This window comes from Chiloscyllium plagiosum, unplaced genomic scaffold, assembly GCF_037043375.1.
Source record: "Chiloscyllium plagiosum isolate Xiang-an unplaced genomic scaffold, Cpla_swu_hap1 HiC_scaffold_29, whole genome shotgun sequence".
Taxonomy (NCBI): Eukaryota; Metazoa; Chordata; class Chondrichthyes; order Orectolobiformes; family Hemiscylliidae; genus Chiloscyllium; species Chiloscyllium plagiosum.
This window is the reverse complement of record NW_028270167.1, coordinates 65,740,057-65,759,748: the sequence shown is the minus strand read 5'-3', so window position 1 is coordinate 65,759,748 and position 19,692 is coordinate 65,740,057. Positions and strand designations below refer to the sequence as shown.

The following is a 19,692-nucleotide window of genomic DNA, read 5'->3' as shown; positions in this document are numbered from 1 at the left end:
GTTTTTCAGAACTCAATTGTCTCTCACAGGTAATGTCATACCTGCCGAGTTCCTTGAGCAGTTTCCTTTTTTGTTTGAGAGTCCGAGTGTCCACAACCCTTCACGAGCCATTCAACAATTCAGGAACGCATTTGTGTTTCCTCACTGATTTAGTTTCCGTTTGGCTACATATTAAAGACCCTATTAAAAACCAGAAAGTGCACAGCAAACGAGTCGGATGGATAAGAACAGCGACCGCTCTATGCGTGGGTACACCCTCTCGGTTAACAGCCAAACGAGAGGACTAATTGCTTCACAAAGGCTGGGGAGTCCCTTGTAGCAGGCCCCTTGCAGGATCTCCTAAAGCAGACTGTTAGTGAATTCAAGCTTTTGCCTGTCCTTCGCAAAATGAAAATTGTCTTCAATTGGTTTGACGTTTCCAAAATAAATCCTGGAGCATTCATTGTGAACAATGGGAACAGTTTGTTCTCACACTTTGCAGACACATACATGTCACCGGGAACCAGCTCTCCTAAAAGCGGAACCTTCTCCCTTCGAACCTTTTGAGGAATATTTTTCTGAACTTGGTAAAATCCCGGAACTGTGCGGAGAAAAAAAAACATATTGTGTGAGAACAGCTGTCGCTCTGTTCCTGGGTCGTGGGAGAACAGCAACCTGTCAGTGAAGAGCCGAACGCACTGACTAACATCGCCACAGAGACTGTTGAGCCAATGGCTTCAATGATCCCCGAATGCAAGCTGCAGCCTTCTCCTCCCATATTGACAAACATCTTTAATTAGTATGTCGTTTCCGAAATAAATCCTGGGCAATTCACGGTGAAGACATGGGAATAGGCTGATCCCACCATTTACAGTCACATGCATGACACCGGAAATCAGTTATCCTCCTACAGAGATCGCCTCATTTCCAGCCTTTCAGTGTATTATCTGTTCCCGCATTTTCTAATTGCCCCGGAGCTGAGATGAGATTTGACTTCCTGACGTGCAGGAACAGAATCCTTCAATGTCACAGATCAATTCAAGTCCGGAGTACATCAGAGTCAAAATACCGGCCTCCGAAAGAACAGAAAGATTTCTAAACTGTCTCTGCCCAGCCGACCAGTTCACCCTTGAGTTTCCACTGAATCCGCGCCCCAAGGAATATCTAAAGATTCACGAAGCTCGACGCTGGGATTTCTGTTTTGCTTGCTGAAAGGTTTCCCACTTGACAATTGGCAACATTTTCCCAGAATCTTTTCACAATCCTCTGCTTTGCACCATGTAGAGAGATAAATAAAACTCCTTTTGTGGAGAGATTCACGACTCTGGAAATATTTTCTTTGGAGCAAGTTTCCTGTATGTCAAGAAATGAGCAGACCTGAGAACATATCGATTTGTTGAGACGGTTTTTCTGGAGTTGCAGAGATAACTCATCCAACAAGAAATCATTTAAAATCAACTGTGAGTGAAACATGCTCGGTATTGATGAGAGATTGAATGCATATAACGGATCCATTTTCATGAGCAGAGAGGTTAATAATATGGAAATGGTCGAGTGAAAAAAGATGCACTTTAATCGCGCCTTTCAGCTCCACTCCAATCACAGGCACTGAAGCACCTCTGAAGCAGATGTGTCATTGTCAATAATAATGTGCTCATCAGGGCAGTTTGTTCAAACAGAGGTTAAAAAAGAAAACTCAGAACTGGCACTGGAGACAGCAGTGAGATTGTGTTTTACTTTAAAAGTTTGTTCTGTTCTACTTTATATTCAGAATAGTGAAGGACCGGAGATCCCAATCTCAGGGGAATGGGTTACCCACATAGGAAATAAATGAGGAGGATGTTCTCACATTCAGAGGGTAGCAAGTATGTAGAAACATTTACAGCAGAGGCCTTTCAAGACTGGGTATATTCAAGGCTTCAATTATCTCTCTGTTTATAGCATGGAGAAAGGGGCAGTGTGAAATGTGTCCAAATTTGCTGACAATACTAACGCGTGGGAGAGCATGTTATGATGAGATCGTGGCAATATGAATAGGCATATAGATAGATTGGGTGAGTGGGCAAAAACTTGTCAGATGCAGTTACATGTCAGGATTAGGAGGTCATGCACGTTGGTCGGAAGATTCAAAAGAAGAATACCATTAAAATCGAGAGAAAGTAGAAGAAACGTGTGACACAGTGGAGTCTTATACACGCCACAAACAAAGTTTAGTATCATATTATTTCCATGACAAAAAGGATGGCTCCCTTTACGATTGCTAACAATGAAAGAGATGATTTCCCAGGAAAGAAAAAAAATAACTGAAACTAATAGCCGAATCGAAAATTTAGAAAAGACTTGGATCGTTCCAATGGACGATGTTAATGTTTATGGTTCTCTAACATTTGTTTACAATGGGGCTGGGTGTGGGAATTAGGGGAGCTGCGGAGTGGAAGTCAGATTACCCATGATTACTCTCATCCTTCATCTGTCTTCGTCATTTTGTACATTTTATTTCGCATTTTGCTTCCTATGAGTGCCCTTGTAAACTGTACCCGCTGGTGACTTATTTCCCTGGTTGTTCTTCATCACGACCCGAAAGAAATCAACATTCGTTTCTCCTGAATCTCGGTAATCTCTGATCAAATGTCACCAGCACCTCGACATTTTCCACGTCGGTCTGCCTTCTTGAAATATTAATTGATCCGTCACTGTGTTACTGTTGCACAAATCAAGAACAAATCAAACCGCACCAATAGCATCTAGGATGTAAACGCAGTTAACTGCAACCGCTCCCCAGACTACTGCAAACTGTGCGATCTCAGAAGCACACATTGTACAGCCAGGAAACTCAAAACAACAGAAACACTCTTTTGCGCTGCCGACCTGGTTGTGTTTCTCAATCAGCAGTCGAATCTTACATTGGTAATATCAACAGTTCCCTCACACAAGGAATTAACTAATGCTGCAGACGGAGGATAAAGTGTGGACTGTAGATACGGGAGATCAGAGTCAAGAGTGCGGTGCTGGAAAACACAGCAGATCAGGCAGCATCTGAGGAGTAGCAGAATCGACGTTTTGGCCGAATATCTGATGATGTATTCATGTCAGAAACATCCATTCTCCTGCTTCTTGGATGCTGCCTAACCTGCTGTACTTTTCCAGCAACACATTCTCCATTGCTGCAGACTGTCACACATTGCGAGATTCCAGCCACGGAATCAGCGACACTCTGTGTCATGAGTCAACCTCCTGCGGACACCTGGCAGTGGTGTTTCATGTCAAGTTGATCTTCAAAAATGCGTATCGTGAGTTGTCTGTCCTGTATAATGTTTCCTGTAGTCACGACATGCAATTTTTTTTTCCAAATTTGTCTTGCCTATGATGGGTATTTGGTCCATTTTTTGGTGAGTTGTTGTCAAATATGTCTTTCGGTTTATGCTGTCTCATAACTCCGAGTCGTCAGAGGAGTCTGCCGAGTCATACTTTGACCTATAATTTAGAGAGCTTGGTTTGTTGGGTAATGGCATGTACCCCTGGCGTTGGTTTTGACAATGAATCTGCGGAAATATCTATTGTTGCAAAATATTTCTGGAAGATCCACTTAACAACACAACCAGCTGTCCCGAGTAGCAATGCACAGCGATGACGAGGACAACAAATTCGACTGTGACAACACAAATACATTGGGGCCAGCTAAACAGAGTGATGCCAGAGAATATCTAGAATGACGAGACTCATCCAATGACTCCAATAAAAAAAAAAGTTGATTTGGACTCGACATACTGGGACATGCAAAGTAATGACAAAAAACAGCAACTGAAAGCAGTGGGAAATAAATCAAATCAATTCGAAACGCTGCAGGACAGCAGAGCTTCACATGAGTTTCATCTGCCTTGAAGATATCACCGAGAAAGGGGAGGAAACGGCCGCAAACCAACTTCCCAAAACCACCGAACTTCCCCACACCATCTGCATCCTTGACCTGAACAACAAATCTTTACACAAATCTTGAAACCCTAAAACAGTCAGAGCCGCCCAGCGGGAAAATGAACCCTGGCCTCCCACGTGACAACTGAGGTGATGAAACGCCACCCGGTGAATGTCAGAGCTAACTGAGGCTGCAAGCTACTTGTGCATGCTCTTGTCAATAACACCTGCTTGATTATCCTCATCCCATTTTCCATCATTTAACGTTGTATGCCTTAAGCATTACAAATTCACAGTTAATTATCTCTGAAGATTATTAGAATTTCTGCCGCTCTGACTCATAGGGACAGTGAGGTCCAGATTCCAATGACTCGCAAGCTGATAAAGTTTTTTTTATGTAGAGCTACTCGAACGTTTATGACTCTTATCTTAAATCTCTGATTGATTGATCCATCCATCATCGAGAAATATTTCGTTAAGTATACCCAATCCATGCCCCTCATTATTTCCTACATCTCAATACTGTCTCCTCTCAGTCTCTCCTCCTCTCACAAAAGCAAGGCCAGTCTGTCTAAACTCTTTCATAGCTGAAGTTCTTCAATCCAGACAATATATTGGCAAATCACTTCTGCACCATTTCCACAGCTGTCATACCGCTTGTTTTATGTGAATTGCAGAATTATGCATAACACTTTAGCGAGAGACGAATAAAGACTTGAAATAAATGTGGGGAATTCGTAAACATTGGTCTTTTCAAATAAAGTCTCTTTTCCTCGATACTGCTCTGCGTCCTTTTCATGAACCCAGTGCTCCAATGATATCTGGTCCATGCAAATCAAACACTTTACATGAGAATTGATAACACAACCACATTATCTGATTGCATTAAGTGGCTTAAAGCTCCTCATGATGGTATTGGTGCAAGTTCACCTAACAAGAGTGACAGCTGCAGCACTAACTTAACGGTGTCAATGTGAAAGTGAATGTTACTTTGTGCAATGCCCCAGTGGCATGTGAGGAAGGATAGAATGGAAGAATAGTGATTGGGAAAGGGAGGAACTTCTCCGAGATTAGGTGCTGATAAAGTTTGAAGCAAAAAAATCATCACCTTCAGGAGCATTTTAACCTTAAAAATTGACTTCTTCCTTTCTGCGTTTGTTTTGAAAGGGTTACATGTTGTAACATGGAACACATGCGCATTACTGACACTCGGATTTGAATGGAGGTTGCTTCGGCCACAATGCAGAGGATGAGCCACTATACGATCACATGAAAAAATAACCAACAGTAAAAGCAATAAATGCAATGGCTAAGATTTGCGAGGAACAGCACTGTATGCACAAGAGGATAGCCTACTGAGATTGGGTTGTATCGTCATCTTCGATGTCCTCAGTGGCTGTGGAGAGTCCATCATTGAGAATGTTGAAGACTGATTTCGATAGATTTGGAGAAAAGATGAAATGTACAAGCTTAGCAAACAAATTGTTGAAATGTTGGTTGAAATGACCACGAGGTTTCTCATCGTTACTTTACCAGTGCCTCGAGACAACGTATCAACTAAGATTGCACACTTCAATCACACCGGTTTCCAGGTCTGGAATCACAGAAATTTAGTGACGCAATGGCGAAGATCCAATCGGAATTTCAGAGCGGAATGAATGCGTGAATCTTTACTCGTTCTGCCAGTGACCAGGTCCGTGAGCATGCAGTTCTTCTATGAAGGCAGAGAGGCGCGTGAAACGCCCAGGATGGGAGTTCCAAACTAGGCTGGAGCAAATGGAATAGAGAGCTGTGGGAGAAAAGGCTGGGAGTTCTAACCTTATCTGGATACACTTCAATTGACATGGCGCAGTAACCTTTGGGTTGATGGAAAGTATCTTGAGCCATTTTAATCTGAACTGAAATAGTTTTTGACAGCATACATTGTTGTGGATTGAGGGAGGATCTGCCCCAGGGAATTGTCACAATTATAAATAAACATTTCGCAAAGACTGAACTCGTCTAGGTGTATCTGTGCATTGTGAAATGGGCTAAATATCAGTGCACTCTGACATTTCTCATATTCTGACTTTGCAGTCGGTTAATTTTCTGGAAGGAATTTTTAAAATATTTTTTGTTATTCAATTTCCTGCTAGCTTGTTCTGGTCTGGTCATTGATGTAACATGAACAACCGAACATTAATATGATTTTGGGATTCGGTTCGACATTCCCTCGAATTACGGAAGAACAACAGAGCAGCAGAGGTGAAATTTATCAGTACAGCAGTGATCAAATTAAATGAATGGGCAGACAGAGGATGAAAGGAAGCTTCATGGGGATAAATGTATTTTCTTTGCCAATGAAACTACCCGCATCACAAAGTGTCTCACCTGGACTGACAGAAATGAAGTTTATAAGTCCTTATAAACTTGAGGTGGGGAGAATGTAAACACAGCCAGCTCCAAAAAAAACCCAGAAACATTTGTTCTTTTCTGAACCTCAGTCTCGGACTGACTAAGATGACCTTTGGAAAATTATTTTGCACAATATCCAAGATGACTTACAGATTCGACCACGGAAAACAAATTAAATATCAAGATAAAATTATACCACTTTATTCGCTACATCCCCCCTTTTGACACATGGTCCTCACTGTGTGTTAATTGGCATGGAATGGGAATAATGATCGCGTTGACAGGGTTTACCAATGGGGCCACACCACACCCATTCCCTCATTCTGCACTCTGCCATTGTCCATTCACGCTTGTCCTTCGGCGTGGCCTGCGACTCGACCTCCTATATGTCTGCTTTGGATTACAAATATTTGACATACACATGTCAACTGATCACTTGACGGCTGCTGGGCTGCTGTCCTTTCCGCTGAGTTTGCATTCCCATTGCCTTGAGAAAGGGAATCGTACTTTTTCGTGTGGGCTTCATATTTACAGACAACAAATGTTTAGAAGGAAGGACCGCTTCCAGGAGGTCCAAAGTCAGGCCACGGTTTATTTTGGGCTTTCCAGTGTAGGTCAAGAAGCCCCTGCGTTTCCACAGAGATCCACAATTATGTACAACCCCGAATGCTTATCTACTGTCTGTGAAAATATTCACTATCATTCACTCAGCCAATTGACATGCCTCAGCCAAGGCAATCAGCTCTGCTGCTTGAGCTGACAGATGACAAGGGGGTGATTCCGCTTTGACTACCTCGTGGGTAGTTACTAAAGAATAACAAACACAATTCTGGCCTGTCCTTTTGCCCCTGAATGCGGACCCATTCACAAAAAAACGCAATATCCTGATTCTGAGTTTGTGAATCCTGCATGGCTGGTCTTGGTGAGTTACAGCGACACAGTCATGTGGGTCTCTGTCTCCTGTTGTGGCGAGAAGGCTAGCAGCATTACGGACGTTACATCTCGTTATTGTAATGTTAGGCATCTCCAATAGTACAGTATTGTTTCTGAGCCAACGTGCTGCAGACATGTGTGCTGTGTTTTGCTCGGAAAACAGTAAGGATGCATGTGGGACCAGGAGGGTTAATTCTCCAAAGCCGACTGTGTCCCTGGACGCTACAACAATCTTTTTCAGCTGCAAACACGGCTTGCAGGCATAAAGGCAATCCTGCCGCTACGGGCTCTAGGTTTAGCCAAAATGTAAGCTACCTGCCTCAATTTTCCCAAATTCTCCTGCATCAGCTCAGATGTCATGCATCTACCGTTTGTACAAAAGGCTTGTTTGGATTCGGACCCCCAGTGTAGGTGTGGTTTGGAGCGCCTTTTAAATTCAACTGCAACGGTCTCTGGTTCTGCAACTCTAAGCCATTGAAAATTTCATTTAGGGGCGCCTCAAGGGTTGTGTAATGTGGGATAAACAATCGACAGTAGGAGTGCAAGACCAAAAAGAATAGCAATTGTTACTTCGTGTGAGGCTTTGGAATTTGCTGGATTGCTTGAACTTTGTCTTGACCAATGCCCTTCCCTTGTTCAGACAAGAAATGACCAAAGAACTTCACCTGTTGTTGCACAAATTGTAGATTTGTGAAACAAGCTTTGTGCCCATTCCTGGCGAGATGGCAGAGCGACACAAGCGTATCTTTCTCACATTGTTCCTCTGTTGGTGCTGCTATTAAGCATTCGTCTACATACTGCAGAAGCGCTGACCCCGGGGTTAAAACAAAAATCTCCAGACTCCAGCATCGAGCCTCATTAATTATGGTGGGGGACTCACAGTCATCTTGACAAAGTAGCTTGAATGTGTATGATTTGCCTTTGAGTGGAAAAGTGAACCAGAATTGACTTTCTGGGTGTACCAGTACACTAAAGAAGACATTTGATAAATCCATAGCAGAAAACCATTTACTGTCCGGTGGAATTCGAACTCATATAGTACAAGGATTAGGAACATTTGGGGCGGGCGGAACAACAGCATAATTGACTACCTGCAGGTCTTGAACAAAGCTCCGTTTCCCCGATTCACCTGGAATGTTTGCCTTTTTGACCAGAAAAATGGGGGCTCTCACTGGTGATTATTCACAGGGAATTATCACTCAAGCTTTCAGGAGGGATGCAAAGTAGTATCCTTTGGCAGCCTCGTGTTTTAACGGGTCTCGTGCTCTGCATGGACGATACTCAGACCTCCGGGCTATTCTTATGGGTTCACAGCTTCCTATGAACCCCACATCACGTTTGCCTTTTGCCCTGCACTCAGTAGGGACCCTTCTTAATCTTGGTTCCGAGACATCTACCATACCTAATCGCCAGGCTACCCTCTTGGCGGGAGTTACCTGGACTGCTCTATCTGCCTGAGTTAGCCAATTTAGTTTCTTCATATCTGTCCTTATGTGTGCATTGAATCAGGTACTCACATCGTCGCTGAAAACACAATCTTTCGTTTTTTTTGTGCCTGCAGTATTCATCGTCTCAAATCCTGCCACCTCTCGCTGGATGCCTTCCCCAATGGTACGCGGGGAAACGAGTCTTCCGCATCAAAAGGATTTTTTTTTTTCTCATTCCTTGAGTGTTTGTCCCTGATATGGTAGTTTACTGGCCTTGTATGTCTGCTATTATTTCGGTTTAACTTTACATTTTTTTCTGTCTGTCTGCAACACATGCCTCTGCAAAGTCAAATAATTACTTATTTGTTTCCCTGTGCTTTTATTGGATTTAAAATAAATGTTAATTTACCATTACAATGGACATCACATTATTTTACAGGTTGCGGCAACAGCGAGGGTCGAAGTGCCTGTACTGCATTGTAACGTTCGATGTTGTCAGTTACATTTCCTGCTGGTTTCAGATATCTCTCCTCACTCTGGAAGCTCCTGGTCGCATGTTCCAGAGATTTCTCTGCACTTCAGTTAATCGAGGCAACTGTATTTCCTGCTCAGAATGTGATCTCTCTCCAATGGAGAGAGGAAAATAAAGTTAGTGACAAAGCTGAGATCACTTACGTTCTGTCCAGAATCAACAAAAACTATCCCGACCTTCCAGTCTCCGTAACTTCAACATTACACTGTGTTCCCACCCTTCAGGCTCTCTGCTTGTATTCCTGATGAAGGGCTGTTGCCCGAAACGTCGATTTCACTGCTCCTCGAATGCTGCCTGAACTGTTGTGCTTTTCCAGCACCACTCAAATCTAGACACTGTGTTCCCAGGCCATCATTTCAGTCTCTGGTTTGCTGCAGTGCTCCTTCAAGACACAACACAAGCTGGAAGGCACGCAACTCATTTTCTACCGACAGACCATGAAAACTTTAGGACCCAACATCAAGTTCAATCATTTTAGAAACCGTCCGCCGTCTTACACATTCTTCACCCACCCTCCCTTCCCATTAATTCTGAAGACGGATCATTGGACTCGAAGCGTTAACTTTCCTTCCTCATCAGAGATAGACAAGAGCTGCTGATTTTGTTCAGACCTTTTGGCTTTTCTTCTGAGAACTTTGTTTTTCTGTTGTCATCGCCAGATACTGGAAGCGTCTGAATGCAGGAGGAGAATTTCACAGGAGATAAAAAGAATGGCAAGGGTTTGACCACTCCCATTGTGAAGGTACGCGAGCTAGGCTGGGGATGTTACTCTAAGCGCAGAGAAGGCTGAATAAGAAACCGATTAACGTGCTCAGTTTATGAAGAGGATAGATATGTGTGACAGGGTAAGCCTGTATTGGGAAGGAACAGAGTAACATAAATGAAAGACAGGAGACAAGGAGGAGATTTAGGAAGAATACTTTCACCTGTCGAGTATTGATTGTCTGGAAATCATTATCTAAACATGTGGTAAAGATAAGTGTCATGAGAACGTTTCAGCAGTCTGTAGCCGAACACTTGATGAGCCAGGGCACTAGTGGATAAGGACCAGGTACCAGAAAGTGTGACGAGGACAGACAGGCGTCCTGAATGCAATGCGTCAAAGGCTAACTTGTGTGCTTAAAAGTACCAGACGGCGCGGCTCTGTGGCGCAATGGATAGTGCGTTGGACTTCTACATCTCTATTCAGGTTGCTATTCAAAGGTTGTGGGTTCGAATCCCATCAGGGTCGTGTTTGCAAAGTGGTCAGACCAGACTCGGCTGCTCATCTACAAAACCAGCAATATTTGTGCATAAACCAAACTGTCTCGAAACGGAACATTTTCCTCCCACAGATTTACATTATCGATGTATATTTCTGGCAGAGATCGATAACTACCTGTTAGCCAGTACGATGTTGTGGATGGGCTGGAAAAAGACATAAAATTGTTGTGTGAGCCATGATGATATTAAATTACGTGGCAGGACAGGATCGGTGTTAAGAATGGCCTCCTTCTGCTCCTTTGTGTCTGTGCCATTTCTGGCCAAGATTTTTAAATAATCACAATGAGGACGATATGAAGTAAACGCCAAATAATATTTTGGTCTCATCTCCACTTCGCTTCCTTCCCGGCTGGAATAGACAGCTCTTGTTTCAGCTTTCGATCAGACAGCGGAGGATTCTCACAAGTTCTCCTTCAGGCTGAATGTTCCTTCACATAGGTTTCCAAGTGGACACATGGAGCAAGCAATTGCATGGATGCTGGGGATTCAGGGGCAGATTTCCCCTTTGCTGGGCTGGAATTCTGGCCAAGGTAATGAACGTGAATTTCTGACATTTGAATCTTACTCTGGATTCTTGCGACTTTACGAATTAAACTGAATTTAATTTGCCCTTGCAGAGCATTATTCAATCTTCACTGTGCATAAAAACCATGCCACATGCTCGTGCACGTAGTATGCTGAACATTGTTGATGTTGTGTGAAGTGTGGGTCGATGTCTCAGATGAACATGCCAAAGGAAGTTGGTGAAATATCAGTGAATCGAATTGTCTGACGATTTGCAGCCGATAGAAGAAAAATCACAGTACCATGGCCACAAAACATTGCCTGTGACCAACGCAGGAAGCCATGGTAAATGTATGCAGTATTCAATAAAACCGATTTTCACCACATTTATCTATGCCATTTTCCTGAAGCTGATGCTGCATAATCGATGATCCATTATCAGTATAACCACCTCTGCACTGCGTTTCATTTCAGATACACAGAAAAAAAAATGACTAATTGGGTTGAGGGGCCTAGTGGTAAGATCAGGAGCCGTTCGTCACCATTAGACGGCAGGTCGAGTGGTGCAGTTAGTTAGCTTGCTGTACTTGCATGACAGAATGGCAACACATGAACTGCCAAAGTTGTGCATTGGATTCTCGCCAGGTGTTTGTTTTACTGATACTGTCCAGAGATGATTGCAACTTCAAGCTGAAGAACAGTTTAAACCCGGAATATTACATTGCCATAAAGTGCTTTTGGCACTAATGTTGCACCGACCTGTAAGACCAATCTGAAGTCCATCCGACCAGCATTTTGACATTATGAGCCGTAGGTTTATCAAATGATCATTTAATTGCCCTGAAGGTTGTTGAGTCTACGACCTTTGAAGACAAGGCGTTCTGCACTCTTACTACTCTCTGAGAAAGCCATCTACCTCGGCATCTATCACCCTCAAATTACATCGGTATGCCCTTGTGCCAACCATCACCATTTGAAGAAAATACCTTCACTGTCCACCTTATGGCAAACTCTGATCATCTTTATAGTCTCTATTAATTCACTTCTCAAACTTATTATCTCTATCAAAAACAGCCTCAAGTCCCTCAGCCTTTCCTCGTAAGACCTTCACTTCACAGAAGGCAACATCCTAGGAAAACTCGTCTGCAACCTTTCCAATGCTTTCACATCCGTCCAATAACGTGGCGACCAGAACCGCACGCACATCGACAAGTTTGGCCATGCCAGACAAATGTCTGGAGATGCAAAGTGATCGTTTGGCCCTGAAACTAAATCCCTCTCCCAATAAAAGCTAACACACTGTGCTTACTGCAAACAAATCCATCTACGTGTGTGTTTACTTTCATGGTTTTATGTACATGGACGCCGAGATCGCTCTGGTGATCTAAGCTTCCAAGAATATTACAATTAGCCCAGAACATTGTATTCTTGTTGCTCATTCCAAAGTAAATCACCTCACACTTTTCCACAATAACCTCCATATGCCAACTCAGAGCCCCAATCTTCAGATTATTCATGTCCGTCTGTAACCTGCAGCAGACTTCGGCACTGTTGACAACTCCATCGATTTAGTGTGTTCTGCGAATTCCCTCATCCATCATCCCATGCCCGTACCCATGTCATTTATAAAGGTGACAAACAGCAGTGGACCCAAAAAGGAACCTTATGGTACACCATGAGTAACTGAACTCCAGGATGAATATTTTCAATTAACTGCCACACTCTGTGTTCGTTCAGCGAGCCAATTACTGATCTAAGCCGCTAAATCACCGTCAATCACATGTCTCTGTATTTTATGCAACAGCCAACCGTGCCTTCGTGAAAACCATATCTACCATGTTAACCACTTTACTCCCATCCACCTGTTTGTTGACCTTTTCAAAATGCTCAATAAAGTTTGTGAGGCACAACCTGCTATTCACAAAATCGTGTTGACTGTTGCGAATCAACTTGTTCCTTCTTCAGTGATCATAAATCATATCTCTAATAATCTTTCCCAAAAGTTCACCTACAAGGAAATATGACGACTGTTCTATAATTACCAGCGTTCTCCCTACTCCCCTTCGTGAAGAAGGAGACAATATTTGCTGAACTCGATTCTTCTCGCACTAATCACATAGACACTGACGAAATAAAGTTGGAAGTCAAAAGTTCTGCAATCTCCTCCCACGATTCCCAGAGAATCCTAGCATACATCCCATCAAGCCAAGAGGACAAATCTATTTTCAGGCTTTCAAGAATTGCTAACACTCGTATTTATGAATGTCAACTTAATTTATTCTAACAGATTGCATCTCAAAATTCTCTTCGACAACATTGTCTTTTTCATTTGAGATATGATGAAAAATATACATTCAGCGCCTCTGCTATCCTCGGACTCCGTTGACGACTTCCTACTGCTGTTCTTGACAGGCCCGAATCATATGCCAGATATTCTTTTATTCTTGAAATGACAAGAGAAAGCTTCAGGGTTTTAAATGACCCTGCCAGCTAAAGTTTTTTTATGTCCCCTCTTCGCTCTGAGTAGCTCTCTCTTTTGGCCCTTCCTTGCTAGCTTTTAATTTTCAAGTGCCCTAACTCAGCCTACATATTTCATGTTTCGACGCACTGCCTTCTCCCTTTTGACAAGAAATTCAACTTTTTGAGTAAAAATTGCTCCCTGTCTCAACCTCATATTCCCTGCATGACGCACACATACTTATCAAGGACATGAAAGTTAAACTTCCCCACTACAACTACCCTGTTACTTCCGTTCCTATCCAGAATCATGTTTGCAATATTTTCCTCCATATCTCTAGAACATTTTGGTGGTGACCTCTACTTGCCGGATTTTAATCTCAGAATATTCTAGTTCAGCAGATTGAGTCGGGTCCTCACCAAATATCCTTTCTGCTACCATAGTACTGTCTTTGACTAAAAACGCCACATCTCTCCCTCTGTAACGACTTTCCTGCTCTTACTGAAAAGACGAAACTGAGGTGCAAGGAACAACCAATCCTTTCAGTGCTCCATTATGTCTCTGAAATGGACACAATATTGAAGCCCCAGTCAACAACCCATGACACCTACGTTATATCAGATGCTCCTAGCGGTGAAGTAGATACAATTCAAACCAACTTCATCCTTGCCAACATTCAGTTGCAAACCCGAAAATCTATTTATGTCCTAACCACTCAAAACGTCCTGCAAACTGCAGCTAAAATTTAGGTTCGCACTCTGCTGCTGAATTCGTTTAAACACTCCTGAGGAGCTTTAGAAATTTATCACCTCAGGATATTGGTACCCTTCCGGTTCAGGTAAAGACCATCCTGTTTGTTGAGGTCCAACCGACTCCAAAATATGCCCCAACTATCCAGATATCAAAATCCCTATCATCTGCACCGTCCTTACAACCACGTGTTCATCTGCTCTCTCTCTATTCTTTCCCTCACTATAACTTGGCATTTGTAAACAATCAGAGAGAACAACTCTGTTTGATCTCGATCTAAGATATCACCTGGATCCCTGAGTTTCTGCCATGCATCCTCATCACTTTTATTATATATGTTGTTAGTGTGTTTGTGTAACATGACCTCGGGCTGCTCCCCCTCCCCCTGAAGTACCTTGAAAACACGCTGCGAGACATCACAAACCCTAGTAACTTGGAGGTATCACATCAATCATGAGCCTGCCCTGTACCCACTGAAACTGCAATCTGTCCCCCTCAATATGTAGTCCTCAATAACTATTGCTCTCCTCCACTTTCCCCTACCCTTCTGATCACAGGGACAAACACTGTGCCAGAGATCTGTACCCCATGGTTTACCCCTCGTAGCTCATCCCATACAAACACACACACACACTCACACACACACACACACACACACACAAGTGTGTGTGTGTGTGTGTGTGTGAATTCAGAATATTTGGAATGGATGGTCGGCCATTTGAATGTTGTTCCCGTCGAATGTGCGAGCTATAGGTATGTACATATATATAAATGTGTGTCCGCATGCATGTATGTGTGTGTGTGCATATATATTTAAAAGTTGCAAAAGAACATTGAGTAAAACAGCATTTATTCAAAAAGATCTGATTTTGTGGAGTGTTCTCTCCTTGGGAAATACCTCAGTCACTTACTACCAGCCATAAAGACCCCCTGAGTGAATATCTATTACTCACTAGAGATACAGAGGTGATTTTTGAAGTCGATGACGTTTCTCATGTCGCTGAGCCTACGCTGTGTTAAATTCCGGAAAGGAGGTTTAGCTCGCTTCATATTACTAATTTTGCTGCAAACTTGCACAGTCCATAAAAACAATCCAAAAATTATTAGGTTTATCTCATTGGACATTTTGCCTGTTATCAGAAAAACTGGAATAGAAATGACAAATATGCATTTAAGTACTGCTATGAAGATTACAGAATTCAAACAGGAATTTTTTCGTGTCTTATCACTAGATATGGTTGGGCGAGATGAGTGAGCAGCAAATGAACTCACTCCCTTCTCTGTGATTGCAGCCAAATTTTCCAATGCAACAGATGAAAGAACAAAGGTGCATTACACCGGCAGGTCAGTTCCAACTCACGATAGTATAGTTTCACTTTGATGTTCGCCATCTTCTAAAGTATTAGCTTAGTGGGGAGATCAGGATCCTGAAGGTATGCTGAGATATTGCGCGAATTATTCCCACATTGTTGGCATCACTTTATATCATAAACCAGTAATGCAGCGGACTGAGCTAACCGGCTTTCATTTAATGCTGAGCTAACACACAGAGCTCAGTTCTTTTACAATTTATAGAAGTTCATGTGGAACAAGCTGCTAAAACTTTCCTCACAATCCGCTCATTCTATACTTAGTCGTGCTCAGTTGCGGGTGTTATGAGGTTTCTTTCCAATAAACGTTAACCAATTAGAGAGTGTGCACCGAACGCGTACCCATGATGGCCGCCAAGATTCCCTGTCCCCGTGAAATTCATTCCTTGTGTGTCTGCACGCGTCTTCACAAATATATGAGAATCAGCTTCTGAGTATTTTTTTCCTGAGAAAACGTAAACATTTTCGAGTTCAATAGCTGTAGAAGGAAAAAGATTACGAGCTCCAAACTTCTCTTTATCATTCATCGCTGGTTTTGAAGTATTATAGCCTTGAAATAGATCCATCTGAATTAGGGAATTTCCCCTCTATTTATTCTCGCTAAATTCACATCGCTTAGAAACCTTCTATACGTACACAACTCGGTTTTACCTGGTGTCACGCCTCATGATCTATTCATCTTTTGCACCATTCCATGAAACACCGCTTTGTCTTTTCAAATGGCATTGTCCCCCACTACATCGTTGGCTTCCTTTCCATTATTCTGTTTCCAACTAAACGCTGTCCATTCTTCCTGACGTCTTTCATTCCAGTCATCGCCATCCATGTCTTTTATCATCTCTTTATGTCCCAGTATAGTCCATGTTAAGAAAGGATGCTGCGGTCAGAACAACACATGAAAATCCGCTCTAATGCTGTATACGACCATTACCAATGTAGGGAAAATGGAGATTGTTCAGTCAAAAGTGAATCCGTTGGTTGTTGCACAATGGATCAATCACTGATTGGGTCATGACTGTTTTTCCTCACTTTTCTCCTCTGTCTGAACATTTGCTAAAGCAACACAATAAGGGAACATGGAATACCTACAGTTCAGAAACTGACAATTCGATGCAACAAATGAACATCTTTCCTCCAGGGATTAACCCTCACAGAACAATTCCTTACTCTTTTTCTCTTCATTTTCTCCTGAGTAAAGTACCTTACTTGTAGTCGACCCAGTTGTAGGCAAATCAGATCTCTGGCGCTGTGAGGCAGCAGTGATAACCAGTGAGCCACCTTGCGCCACTGTACAATATTGCAAGGCACATGTGAACGCGTTTGAAATGCGATTCCTGTCAAAGATGCTCTACTTTTGATGTTGCCCATATCAGGAACAATAAATCCTGATTCCCTTACCAAGAAATGAACTCAAATCACAACGGTGAAAACGCTGCATTGTAACCACTAGTCGACCAGGAAGGACGGCATGTGCAATTGCGTCTTCTCTGAACAGCACAGCTTTCTTTTCCTGCGATGAGAAATTCCTACCAAAAAAGAGTGTTCGTGAAACCGTGCTTTTACAGCACAGATTAATACATTATGTCAGTGCCAGTCGTCAAAGATCCAAATATTCTCGTTTCCAGTTTCCACTAATTGGCCCACAGCCTGACATCTGAAGTATTCATCTGAATGTGACTTTCCCTGCAAAGTTTTAATCTCAAATGCACCAGCGAATGAGACTGATGTCAGATACCGTCAAATTTGTTCATGAACTGTGGGAGAACTGAACCTCATTTTGACCTATAGAGGGAACAATACAGACACATATTTTGAAAGTGACAAAGGCCTCAAGAGAGCCCAACTTCCATAAAATGTAGAATTGACCCGTTTGGCCTCTTTTTTCTTCACTACAAGCTTTAAAATCCGATTGTGTTTACATTATCAGAGGAGTAAACAGGCAGGAGGCTGTCCTTCGAGGACTGACCAAATCGTGAATAATTGTTGACTAATTGTTGACTTCTCCACCTTTGAGGCAGCCTGGCTAGCTGTACTCTTCAAGCCTACTACTTGTTTAATTGGAATTCCAGCAGATTCCTTTCTCGACATACGGAATGGAAGCATTCAGCCGCATCCCTGTACTTATTCGTCCTCCACTGTTTCACCGTCACGTTACAGCTTCCAATGAGTCATGTTGTTCTTCCTGCCAAACGAAGGCATTCTTCACATCAGAAGCTTGTCATCCTCATGTTTCTCGAAGGAAAAATACGGATGTGGACTTCTAAATTGAAACAGATGCGGTCTGGTCTGCGTAAAAATAACTTCCTGCTGTTACTTCAAAAATAATTCTTAACAACATAGAGAACGCACCTTCCGATGTCTGCTGCAATAGTTGCAAGAAAATTCAGTAAGGCTGCAGTGAAATTCAAGGTTACAACCCCGGTTTACATAACCAGTGCTTGAATCACTGAGCTATGGAAGCACTAACCCAGGCGCCGTTTTGCGACTGACAAAAGACGATGACCTCTAGCAGAAAAACTTCGGTGATCTCAATTTTGTGATACAAGCTTCGTTTTGAGTGACAAAATACGACTTGAAACCCACTTCTAAGATCACTTGTTGGATATAACAGTTTGTCAGCTTCCCAATGTCTCATCATGAGACAGGGGTCAACATTTGTTTAAACTCCATCAGAGTAAAAGTTTTGAATTATTTTTTATATAAAAGACACGATGTAGTATTGATATCAATAAATTGCCCTGATTTTAGCATGTATAACAGTTTTTTTTTCTTAATTCTTGGTGAGTAATTCCTTTCCAATAGCCTGGTGCGACTAACGTCGCTTCAAGATTTCATAATTTCTTACCTTGGCAGCTGTCGTTTAGGCACCAAACGTGAAACAGTTCAAATCGAACATACTCCGGAGTTTGGAATTCGAGGGAATGCAGATATCTGAGAGAGCACTTTAAAACATAATCTTGGGTGTTGTGTCCACTGGCTGAGTTGGCATACTATTGACAATATCTATTTGCTCTTGAGTGGCCTGGAAGACATGACAGTGATAGATAGAGGGAAGACAGTCAAGAGATTTGTAGATAATGATGAAAACTTGGAAATTTAGCTGCCCGGTGAACGGTGAGTAACCCTTGTTGAGAGTATTCCCACATGCAGGAGAGGTTTTGGAAGACCTCAGGATTACATCATTGGGTGAATAACCTGCAACTCCTTCCCTTCCACCATGTGTGAGCCCTTGTGGAAAGACAAAGCTGCGAAGGCCGCAGTGAACGTTTGGGAAAATATGCGTTTGTAAAATTGCCATTCAGGCAATGCACAATGAAACAGTGAACAGAACGTAAGTACGCCCTTGAATAGAAGCAGAGGGAGTTCGACCATAGAACATAGAACATAGAACATTACAGCGCAGTACAGACCCTTCGGCACTCGATGTTGCGCCGACCTGTCATACCAATCTGAAGCCCATCTTACCTACACTATTCCATGTTCGTCCATATGCTTGTCCAATGACGACTTAAATGTACTTAAAGTTGGCGAATCAACTACCATTGCAGGCAAAGCATTCCACACCGTTACTACTCTCTGAGTAAAGAAACTACGTCTGACATCTGTCCTATATCTATCTCCCTTCAATTTGAAGCAATGCCCCCTCGAGTTGGTCGTCACCATTCTTGGAAGAAGGATCTCCCTGTCCACTCTATCTAACCCTCTGATTATGTTATATGTTTCTATTAAGTCACTTCTCAACCTTCTTCTCTCTAACGAAAACAACCACAAGTCCCTCAGCCTTTCCTCGTAAGACTTTCCTCCTTACCAGGCAACATCCGAGTAAATCTCCTCTGCACCTTTTCCAAAGCTTCAACATCCTTCTTATAATGCGGTGACCAGAACGGTACACAATATTCCAAGTGCAGCCGCACTAGAGTTTTGTACAGCTGTAGCATAACCTCATGGTTCCAGAAGTCGATTCCTCTATTAATAAAAGCTAAAACACTGTATGCCTTCTTAACAACCCTGTCCACCTGTGTGGCAAAGTTTAAGGATCTCTGTACCTGAACACCGAGATCTCTCTGCACATCTACACTACCCGGAAACTTTCTGCAACTGTAATACTGTTCTTGACCAACAATGCTACACACACCCCTCTTTTACATTCTTCTCTATTCTTACTGAAAC

General features: G+C 42.6%; 1 non-coding gene across 1 annotated transcript; it reads left to right on the top strand.

Annotated features, from left to right (window-relative positions):
- The first annotated feature begins 10,316 nt into the window (after nucleotides 1-10,316).
- Nucleotides 10,317-10,408, top strand: trnar-ucu (transfer RNA arginine (anticodon UCU)). The gene is given in 2 exon segments: nucleotides 10,317-10,353; nucleotides 10,373-10,408. It is a non-coding gene; the product is annotated as a tRNA-Arg (tRNA).
- The last annotated feature ends 9,284 nt before the right edge of the window (nucleotides 10,409-19,692 follow it).